Source organism: Urocitellus parryii, chromosome 4 (genome assembly GCF_045843805.1).
Source record: "Urocitellus parryii isolate mUroPar1 chromosome 4, mUroPar1.hap1, whole genome shotgun sequence".
Lineage (NCBI taxonomy): Eukaryota > Metazoa > Chordata > Mammalia > Rodentia > Sciuridae > Urocitellus > Urocitellus parryii.
The window spans coordinates 55,152,128-55,164,678 of NC_135534.1; the positions used below are offsets into that span (position 1 = coordinate 55,152,128).

The 12,551-nt window shown below is 39.3% G+C and overlaps 1 pseudogene; it reads right to left on the reverse strand.

The window, feature by feature from the left end:
• Positions 1-3,405: 3,405 nt before the first annotated feature.
• On the reverse strand, positions 3,406-4,649 carry LOC144254479 (protein DEK pseudogene; annotated as a pseudogene).
• Positions 4,650-12,551: the final 7,902 nt, after the last annotated feature.

Sequence of the window (12,551 nt, forward strand, 5' to 3'; positions counted from 1 at the left end):
AGATTTACACATTGTAGGTTCCTGATACATGTTGTTAACTTGCCAATAAGGAAGGTTGTATTGACTTACTCTACGTCAGTGTTCTAGAGTGGCTGCTTTACTGCACGTGATCCTGTATTATTCGCCTTTTTTTTTTTTTTTTTTTTTTGTACTGGGGATAGAACCTGGGGTGGGAGTTTTACTAGTGAGCTGCATCCCCAAGTCTTTTTTATTTTTGAGAGGGTCTCACTAAATTGCTGAGGCTGGTCTTGAACTTGTGATCCTCCTGCCTCAGCCTCCTGAGTGGGGATTACAAGTGTGTGCCACCATACCTCACTGTATTATTTGTTCTTAAAGAAAATATTGCTCTTTGTATATTTAAAAAATACTTTTATACTACATTACCTTGCTATTAATTTATTATTTAAAATCTTTATTGATAGTTTTAGATTATAAAAGTAAACTTATCATAAAATTTTGCATGAATATAGAAGTGAAAGAGCTGTTTCTCTCAACATCAGCCTCTAATGCAATCAGCTTTTAAAAATTTAAATGTGTGCAAGTTTTAATTTTATCTTATAGAAGTGCTATTTTGTAGAATGTACGCAGAAAGTAAGAGTAGTTACTAACAGGTGTTTGAGATGCAAATGAACCTAAGAGTATGTGAAGATAGAGATGTGAAATCTCTACCTTCATAGTTAGATAAGAAAGGTTAGATAAGATAATTGATGTTCTTATAAAAAGAAGAGGATATTAAGACACAGAAACACATAGACTGAGAAATGATCACTTGCATGCCAACAGGACAGCCCTCAGAAGAAATAAAACCTACAGACATCTTGATATTGGACTTCCATCTTCTAGAACTGTGAGAAATATTTCTGTTGTTTAAGTCACCCAGTCTGTGGTATTTTGCTATAGAAATCCTAGCACATTAATACAGACTTGTGAAACCTGGGTCAAATGCTGCATCCAGCTTCTTCATGCAAGGAAATTTTCAAATTTCTTTAAAGCCCCTCAATATGTTCCTTGATAAAATGTCACAGGCCTGCCCTTGCCCTTGCATGTTTACATGGGATCTTGGAGATGCTTATGACTGAGATGACCAGAAGGGATAAGAGGCATACTTACTCTGAAGATGCCAAGGAGGCATCGTGATATGCTAATTTTTTTTCTGTCTTTGTTGTGGCAGCCCCAATTTTCTCTGATTCTGCCATGTATCTTAGAAGCCTGCCAAGACAAAGCTGTTACTTTACTTGGTATTCAGTTTGGGGCTGTGTCAAGTTCATTAATTTTCAAGGTCTCTGCTGGGGAAATCCCAGCACTGACTTATAAAGATTGCCACACTTTTTCCTTAGTTACCTAAAGAGGAATATTTTTTTTTCCAGTATATCAGATGTTGAGATAATCTGGAACTGATTCATAAAGTAGCCGAAGGCTAAACAACTACCCCAAGATGCCATTTGGAAGATCATAGCCAACAAAAGACAGCAGGTTCTATAAGGCTCATCTCCTCAGGTCTTCAGAAGGATCCCATATGCAAATGAGAATTTCAGAGAAATGCTCTATGCCTGTGGCCACAGTCAATGAATGATATTCTGGCAAATGTTCAGAGAAAATAAATGGAAACTCCTAAGAGGACCCAATGGAATTCTTGGGATAGGTTGCATTATATGTCCAATTAACCCTGCAGCAGTGAAGCTATGAGATACCAGAGATGGCAAAAGCCCAGTTCCTCCAAGTCTCAAATGAGTTACAGTGCCAGAGGCAGTCCTGAGGCACCCAACCCTGAGGGAACAGCAAGATTACTGTTTCTTAATTCCATGTCATTAATTAGGGCTGTTTAATTTCCTTTTTTTTTTGACTTAAAACATCACTATTTTTATTGACAAGGTTTGTAAGAACAGATATTTAAAATCAACGGTCAATTTTTAGGTCTTTGTTGCTTATTCCATTCACTCGTATTAAGTATGCTTTCCCCTAATGTCCTAACTTTATCAAGAAACTAACCTGTGAAAATACCTGTTAAATCACTTATATATACATTTCTATGATGCAAAGATTTTTAAACACTTCAATTGGTACATCAAATATCTGTCATAGGCAGCATGTTTAAACTGATTAAGACCATTAATTTAAAAGACAAAATTTAGTCTTATAATTCAGGAGTGGGCTGGGTACAGTGATGAAAACCTATAATCCCAGCTACTAGGAGGCTGAGGCAGGAGGATCACAAGTTTGAGACCAGTCTAGGCAACTTGGTAACATCCTGTCTCAAAAAGGGCTGAGGATATAACTGTGTTGGAGCACCCCCGGGTTCCATCCCCAGTACAGGGTGGTTGGGGGGGCGGGGGAGACATGGATATGACCAGGAGTGGTCCACATGTTGATCACTTTGAATCTTGATTGGCCAAAATTTAAAACCCAAGAGCCCTGATTCCACATTAAATTTCTTTAACGTTAAAAATATTACTTTTGAGAAATTGCTATTACCTACACATTATCTTCTGGCATTACACCTTGTACTTTTATCATAATTATGGAGGTGGCCAGGTTTCCTGTAAATATCAGCATTTTATATGGTCAAAATCAGTTAATAAAATCAGTTCATTTACTATAAGCCAAATGTCCTTGTACTCAAACCCACCCTTACCCAAAGTTTTTGAAGTTTTGATGTGTTGATTTTGGTCTGTCCTTAATATAAAATGCGTCCACAGACACTTTTGCAGAGTTAACACAAACTATAGATGGATGACACTTTGGAGGCACAGCAGAATTAGACAGTTCCTTTAGCGTTCCCATCACTGAATTCTGACTTCCCCTGGTCTGTCACCCCATCTCGCCAAACACTGACATTTCATAGTTTACAAGTGTAAATAAAGGTCCCTACCTATGTTGAATTTAAAAACTGATCTGCACAAAAGAAATAAAAAAAAACTTTATATACAACAAATTGGTTTTTTAAAAATACAAAAATAACATCTGTCATTTCTGGCATGCTGACAATTTGACATATATACACATGCAGAAGAAAGTTCCAATTTAGTCACTTGGCTAGCTGTAGCTTGTTAAAGGTGAGCACACCGCCATTGAGTTTTCACACTGACAGAAGAAAATGTGTATTCAAAATATATAGTAAATACTGCCAGTCTCTGCATGTATAAATGCTGGCTATAATAGTTTTGTTCTACTTGATTAAAATATGTCTTAAGCAGTCTAATGATAAGTGCACTAAAACCCACAACAGTTCAGGAATCTATGACCTTATATAAAGAAATCCAAAATGTACAAAGTACAACTATAAAAGTAAGGAACAATTACTGCCATGCAAGATTTTAAACTAAAAACTGCATAGAAATGCAATTTAAAGCGGCAAACTGATTTATGTAACACTCAAGATAAAAAAAGGTCAGCACTAAGTCCTACCAACACAATCCTTAATGAGAATTTAGAAAAGGAAATACATTCTCTTTGCTGGTATAATGGTATAAATCAGATCTTCAAATCTATGGGAACAAGTCATCTGTCTCTGTCCTGTATCTCAAGAAATTAGCTCTTTTACAGTTGTTTTTATGAAGTCTTTTCTCTCAGTTAAATCATAAGCTGGATAATTTTCATATACCTCTTTGCAAATCTGCTTCATTGTGACTTCCTCCAAGTTGGCATTGGCCAATAATTTCTTCACTGTTTCTTTTATCTCTTCATCTGTAGGTGGTTTCTTCAACTTTTTAATTAAAGGTTCATCATCTGAACTATCCTCAGATTCACTTTCTTTTTTAGAACTGTTTTGATTCTTCTTGGTGGTACTACTATCTGCCTTCTTAACATTTGCACTCTTTGCAGACTTTTTATTTTTAGGAGTACCTTTCTGTTTCGCTTTTTCTTTTTTAGAGGTCATTTTTGGTGGCTCCTCTTCACTTTCTTTATCTTCTTCATCAGAAGACTCTTCCTTGTTTTTCTTTTCATCTTCATCACTACTAGATTCATCTGACAGAATTTCAGGACATTTGGTTCGCTTTGCCTTCCTTGCCATTCCAGAACTATTCCGTTCTTTTTTACTGCCTTTGCTAGAAGTTCTTTTAGATTTTGGCAATGGTTTGCCAGAAGGCTTTGGATGCATTAGGAAATTCAAGATCCTCTTCACTAGTTCACTATTTACACCAGATCTCTCCAAATCAAGAACTTCACAGATGCTCTTTAACATGGCATTTCTAAATTTTTTCAACATTTCTTCTTTCTTTTTGTATTGGATACTCCCTTTTTCAAATGGAAATCCACTGAACTGCCCCACATTCTTCTTTAATGAGGACACAGTGCCTGGTCTGTTGTAAAGCAGTTTGTGCAGATTTCTAAGTTCGTCCGTTTTTTTTCTTGCTCAGAAAGAAATGTATCCTTTCAATTTCGCAAAGTTTCTGCCCCTTTCCTTGTGCAATTGTAAATGGTTCTCTTTGTAAGGAAGACACTTGCATTGTCAGCCTCTCTACTTTTTTCTTTTCCCTCTTGCCTTCCACAATGAGACTTTTTTCTTTCTCCTCCTGGTCCTCGTCGTCCTCGTCGTCCTCCTCCTCCTCCTCGCTCTCCGCTCTGGGGTCGGGCAGGTCGGGCTCCTTCTCGGACTCGGGCTGGGCGGGGGCGCCGTCTCCGTCAGCTGCAGAGGCCCAGGGGGACATGCTGGACCTGCGGGCGGGGAGAAAGCCGGGCGCCCTGGACGCTCGCTCCAGGACGGGGCGGCCGCGCGCTCCCCGCCGCCGCCGCCGCCCTCCTGGCCCCGGGCGCCCGCGTCCCCAGGGCTGTTTAATTTCTTGGCAGAGTCTGAAGTACATCAACATCTTGTGTACTTCTACAAATTACTATTAAATGGGATCGTTATGAGTTGAATTGTCTTCCTCAAATTCCTGGGTTGAGTCCTAATCCCCAGTACTTTATAATGTGACCTTATTTGGAGATAAGATTTTTTACAGAGGCAATCCACTTAAGATCATTAGGGTGGGCCCTCATCCAATATACTGGTGTCCTTATAAAAAGGGGAAATTTGGACACAGAGACATTCATAGAGGGAAGATGACATGGACAGACTAAGGAGAAGCTGTCCATTAACAAGCCAAGAAGGAGGTCTTGAATGGATTCTTCAATAGTTCTCAAAAGGAACCAACCCTGCCCATACTTTGATTTTTGAACTTCCAGCCTCCAGAAGTGTGAGTTAAAATTTTTCTTTTGCTTGAGCTATCCAGTCTGTGGGACTTTGCTACAACAGCACTAGGAAATCAACACATGGGTACTTTTTAGAGATAGTTAAGCCTATATAGTCTCATTGATATGTACTATTCATTAAAAAAGACTGGTATAAACCTCATGATTCAAAGCCAACTAATTAGGGCAGATATGATTAGTGTAGACATAGATGACATCACTTTATTTGTTGTGAACTTAAAATAATGTGCTGGCACAATTTAGTATAATTTTCTTTATTTTTAGGATTCATTATTTTCTCCTGAGGCTGTGTCTAGGCTTTGATCTCTCACTCCCTGATTTTGCCTAAAAAGAGAGCTGTTTCAATTGGAAAATTCAAGTTTTCTTCTACTGTATGAAAAATTTCCTCAAATATATCTGCCAATTTCTATTCTGATTATTCTGATATGATGAAATGCCTATAATTCTTGAAATGTAGCTCTCTTGCTGGTCTAGAATGATGACATAGCTCCCTGTCTTGCCAAATAATCTTCTTTGGGAGGAGCCCCAATACAAGCATAAGTGTGTTTTACCACTGGATCTACTCCCTATCTCAGCTTCTCTGCCCTTATAGCTGATTAATCCAGAAAAGCAACCTGATTAAACTCATCAGCAACCTGATTCTTGGTAGTATCCTAGAAATAAAATCCACAAACTCTTACCACTGAAGATCTACCTCTAGATATTCCTTCTTTCTATTCTCTGTTAACTCACTGGGCTTAACAGGTTAAAGCAGGGTACATTTACTCTTATGAAGGGAAGATATCAATATTAAGTGACTTTTAGTGCCAGATACTATGCCAGGTTCTGGGAATGCAAAGATAAGCAAGATAATATAATGAGAGAGACAACTAAGCAAATAAACATGTAATAAAACATATTTGTCATTGTAATAACTGTCATAAAAGAAAAGTAGAGAATACCTTGGGGTTATAACAGGAAGACCTTATCTATGCTGGAGGGCACAGAAAAGGAACAGAAAAACACTAGTAAGGACTCTCTGGTAAAACAACGTTTAAACTGATTCTTAAAGGCCAGTTGAAATCAGTCAGGCTAACTGTGGAGGCTAGGATAATCCAACTGGATGGAACAAAGTGTTTGAAGGCCTGAATGTGAAAGAGCTTGATGTCATTTCAGGAAAGGGAGACTATAGACAGAGAAGGAGGGAGGAGCGCAATAAAACAGTAAGCAGTAGCCACACCATGCAAAGCCTCCTAACCACAATAAAAGCTATGAACTTCACCTACCAGCAATAGGTGGCCAGTGAAATGTTTAATACCAAGGAGCGACACAGCCATATTTGTATTTTTAAAAAATATTTATTTGTTAGTTGTAGTTGGATGCAATACCTTTATTTATTTATTTCTATGTGGTGCTGAGGATCAAAGCCAGGGCCTCAAATGTGCTAGATGAACGCTCTACCACTGAGCCACAACCCCAGCCCCATATTTGTATTTTTTAAAACTGATTTTATTTTTAAGTACATGACAGAGGAATGCATTACAATTCTTATTACACATATAGAGCACTTTTTTTCACATCTTTGTTTGTATATAAAGTATGTTCGCACCAATTCATGTCTTTATACATGTACTTTGGATAGTGATGTCCATCACATTCCACCATCATGGCTAACCCCCTGCCCCCTCCCTTCCCTTCCCATCCCTCTGTCCTATCTAGAGTTCATCTATTCCCCCCGTGCTCCCTCTCCTTACCCCATTATGGGTCAGTTACCTTATATCAGAGAAAACATTCAGCATTTGTTTTTTTGTGGATTGGCTAACTTCACTTAGCATTATTTTCTACAACACCATCCATTTTCCTATAAATGCCATGATTTTATTCTCTTTTATTGCTGAGTAATATTCCATTATGTATATATGCCATATTTTTTAATCTGTTCATCTACTGAGGGGCATCTAGGTTGGTTCCACAGTTTAGCTATTGTGAATTGTGCTGCTATCAACATTGATGTGGTTGTGTCCCTGAAGTATGCTGTTTTTAAGTCCTTTGGGTATGGATGGAGGAGAGGAGTAGCTGGGTCAAATTAGAGAAATGCAAATCAAAACTACTCTAAGATATCATCTCACTCCAGTCAGAATGGCAGCTATTATGAAGACAAATAACAATAAATGTTGGTGAGGATGTGGGGAAAAAGGCACATTCATACATTGCTGGTGGGACTGCACATTGGTGCAGCCAATATGGAAAGCAGTATGGAGACTCCTTGGAAAACTGGGAATGGAACCACCATATTTGTATTTTTAAAAATCATTCTGGCTGTTGAGTAGATAATGCTGGGAAGGAAGCAAGAGTGAAAATAGGCAAGGAAGAGTTAATGGCTGTGGGCCCAGTGAGAAGGATGTGGCTTGGGCTTGGTTGGTGGCAGTGGAAATGGATGTTTCCTCCCTTATTTAAGAAACCAAACTGATAGAACCTGGTTATGGATAATATCTGTGAAGCGGGGTGAGTAACAGATGTCAGAGATTAGCCTACATTTCTGGTTGGAGCAAAGACAGAGGCTCCATTTGTTGAGCTATGGAAGGGAAGATTGGGATGGGGGCTGAAATTCAGTTTTGAGTGAATCAGGTTTAAGATGCTTGTGTAAAATTAAAATCAGTAGGATAGCTGGGTCTCTGTCAGGCTTAGAAAAGAAGTCTGAATTGCGGGAATAGTCACAAAGCAACACCTAGAGAGAGATGCATGTTCCAGAGGGGGTCTTTATAAGCTGGAGACTGAAGTGTGTTTGAAGTCCAAAGGAAAAATCCAGTAGAGGAGAAAGATTGAATCAACCTGGCTGACCCAGGACTTGAGTTGATATGGTGTCATACATCCTAACTGGCATGAGTTCCTACTGCCATCTGGTGGCTCAGGGGTATAATTAATATATTCTATGCTGAAAGTCCAGGGTACTAACCTTGTTCATGGTTCACCAACATTTATCTCTGAAGAACTCATATAAAGTAATAGAATCAATCACATCAGTCCTGGGAAAAACAAATTTGGGTAGGTGGCAAATGCAGTGGCAAACTTAATGCCTTTAATAGGTGTATGTGTGTTTTACGTTAGGCTTAACACAGTGGAAGTTTGAGGTGCCTCCTTAATCCTTCCCCCTTTTTCTAGCTCCTTTCCAATATTGCTATCTTTTTTTACCACCACTATCACTGCCACTACCACCACCACTACCAGCACCACAACCATTATTGTCAACACCATCACTATCACTACCACTTTCACCACCACCACCACCACCATCACTTCACCTCCACCATCAGTGTGTTGAGTGTTGTAATTACCACCACCACCATCACTTCACCTCCACCACCTCCATTACCACTACCACTTTTATTAAAACCACCACTACTACCATTAACATCATCACCACCACCACCACCAACACCACCACCACCATCATTAGAAACTTCACTACCATCACTACCACCACTTTCACCACCACCTCCAGTGCCATCACCACTACTACCACCACTACTACCACTTTCATCACTACAGCCACCACCATCACCACTATTATCACTTTCACCACTATAACCATCATTTTTACCGATCACTACACTTTCATCATTACTACAACCACCATCATCACCTTCTGCCGCAGTCTGGCCGGGCACAAATTACCTGGAGGTCACGAGCCACTTGTAGATTCAAGCAGGAACGAACTTTATTTTCGAACCCATGAGAACGCCACCCACACAAACTCTCCAGGAACTCTGCGAGAGCTCAACCATCACCATCCTAATGGCTTGCTGACGCCACCTCTCAACCACTCCCCCTGGCAGAATGCCAGGCACCATCCCGACTCGGCTGTGGCTCTCAACAACCTTCACCATCACCACCACCACCATCATCACCACCACCACCACTTTCACTAAAACAACCACCACCAATACCATCACAACTAGCATCATCAGCACCTTTGCGGCCACCACCATCACCACCCCTATTACCTTAACTGCTTCCACTATTACCACACCACCACCACATTTAACACCAGCCCCACAATACTTTTGTCACCACCACTACCACCATCACCTTTATCACTACCACCATTACCTTCACCACCACTACCACTACCATTGCCACCACTTTCACCACCACCATCACCTTCACCACTAACACCATCATCTTAACCACCACCACCATCACCTTCATCACTACCACCATTACCTTCACCACCACTACCACCACCATTGCCACCACTTTCACCACCATCACCACTACCACCACTAATATCACCTTCACCACCACCACCATCATCTTAACCACCACCACAACACTTTCACCACCACTGCCACCACCATTTCTACCTTTACCACCACCATCATCCCTTTCATCACCACCACCACCACCACCACCACTATCACCACTTCCCCTTCTACCTTAACCACCACCACCTTCAAAAACAGCATCATCAACACCTTCACTGTCATCACCTTCACTTCCACCATCACCTTCATCACCATTACTACCACCACCACCACCACCACCAGCATTATCTTCCCTACCACAATCACTCTTTCACCACCACATTCACCACCATCACCACCACAATTTTCATTACTACCTCTAATGCCACTTTCACCCCCCACTATCACCTTTACCACCACCACCACCCTCACCATCATCACCACTGTCAATCATCAGCATCACCATAGTCATTACTTCTTACATATTATACATTCACATTAATGGATTAAATATGTTATCTCATTTGAGTATGTCTTCATAAGTTCAAATCCTTACCACCATCACCACCGTCAGTCATCATCATCACCAAAGTCATTACTTCTTACAAATTCACAATAATGGATTAAATCTGTTATGTCATTTGAGTATGTATTCATAAGTTCAAAATCATTTATTGAATATCTGTCTTATGCCTGTTGCTGTGCTAGATGTCAGGCACAAAGACCAAACATAGTCATTCATTTCTAGGAGCTTTTATTGGATGAAGTGATAAATGTAGTGAACTATGCAGTGTGTTGAGTGTTGTAATTATCATTAATACCTTTGAAACTTTATAAATAGGCCACTTAAGACTAAGAGTCCCAGAAGGCACTCTGTATAGTAGAGACAATAGTGAATCTTAGTTTGTAAGATTAATAATAGTTAGTTATGGGAAAATAAGAAAGAGGCCTTTACATCTAGGTTAAAGTGAATATTGAAAAATCATGAGACATTTAAAATTCTTTGAGTAGAATTGTGTGACAGCTGAGTATAATACTTGAAGGGTGGCAGAAAATAAGGCTAGACCACAAACAACTTTATGACCTAAGCAAAGGAACTTAAACTTATTATTATTTTTGTGTACTGGGGTTTGAACTCAGAAGTATTCCACCACTAAGCCATATCCCCAGCTCTATTTTGTGTTTTATTTAGAGACAGGGTCTCACTGAGTTGCTTAGTGCCTCACCAAGGCTGAGGCTGGCTTTGAACTCATAGTCCTCCTGTCTCAGCCTCTTGAGCTACTGGGATTACAGGTATGAGCAACCTCACCTGGCTAATTTAAATTTATTATTATTATTATTATTATTATTATTATTATTATTATTTTGTAGTATTGGGGATTTTGAACCCAGGGCCTCACGCATGCTAGGTAAGTGCACTACCAGTGAGCTACATTCACAACCCTAAACTCAATTTTTATGGGTATGGGGAGTCATTGGAAGATACTGCACAGGGAAGAAATAACATATAATTTACATTTTAATAACAGTTGGCACACACTGTACACTACATACTCTGCTAAACCCCTTTATGTGGACAAACTCATTTTGATCTTCCCAACGGCATCTCACAGAGGCATGACACACCACCAGATCATCCTATGTCCTCCTGCAACTCTACTGGCATCAAGAGCATGTCAATTATGTGCACAATTTAGGCACAAGATACAATTGCTTTGGGGAAGCAAATAAGGGCAATTCTTTCCAGAATGTTAATGATTTCCCCATCCTTTGATTTCTCAGCCAGGCCTTTGGGAAGGGAAACCTGCACATTCAATTGCCAATGAAAATTCATTGAATTTCTGCTATTACTGCTGTCAAGTATGACTTGGTTTTTCTAGCACTGAAACTTTTGCCAATAAGTGCGGTGAATTTATAAAATTTGCCAATTTACTGAATTTGAAGTCACTGTTTCAAAATAAAATTATAGCAAAACTGGTTTTGGTGTTAGGTTTCTAGATTGGTTATTTCTGTTTTTCTGATTATTAGCAAGAACAGGGAAGATCATTCTTGATTTCATTATAAAGCCATCTCAGCAGGAGGCTGGAATTCCTTGTAGGTCAGGATGGACCGCAGCACTGGACATTTTAAGAGCAGAGCAGAGACACTCACATCTTAATAACTGCAAACTTATCCTGGGTCTATTGCTTTGCTCCATACTTCATTCAGATAAAGCTTTTCAATGACTGTCTTTTATTGAATTTTTGCTTTAGTGTTTCTCAAAGTTGGTTTGAGGACCCATTGGAGATCCTGAAACTCATTGGGGTTGTATATGTATATGTATTATGAAAATTATTTTCATAATAGTACTAAAATATTATTTGCTTTATTCTTTTCATTCACTCAGGAATGTAGAGTTTTCTAGAAGGTACATAATGCATATCTCACAAGAGATTCTCACATTTTCTTTTTCTCCCATTGGTGATGGAGAGGCAGCCTATGGACACAGCTTTAGTCCCATCACAAGAGATTGAATGCAAACAGAAACACAAGAATTCAGCTCTGTTCTAAAGCACGTATTAAAGAGGTTCACCAAAAATGTAAAACAATGGCACTCTTCTAATATTTTGAAAATACTAATTATTTTCCACCAAAATGCTTATTTCATGTAATAGGATTAATATTATTTTTAAATCAGTAAATAAATGAATATTTAAAAATGTCTTTGACTTAATTTCTAACATAGTAAATACCAATTGCTAAATCTGCATTTAAAGAGCTTCTTGGGATTCTCTAAATTTTAAGAGTGTAAAGGCATCCGGAGACTGAAAAGTCTAAGAATATTAGTTTAGAGAATTCACTGTGTAAGACATTTCTCAGTGACATTAAGAGGAAGAAGGATACTTGTCTTAGTTTGCCTGTGCCTCTTCTCTTGCCCTGAAAGAAAACAGAGGCAGCAAAAAATACGTATGTTTACAGGTCCCTGGTCTCCTGGTGTCAACATTCCTCTCTGTATAGTTGGTCTGTTTCCTTGGTAACTAAACTGTAGCTGCCACCTGTGGCCTATTAGCAACCTCCCTTGACTGGTGGGATTCCACAGGGCAATGACAGTCTGGAAATAATTAGGGAACTTGGTAAGGAAGTTTCCTGAAGCAGGAA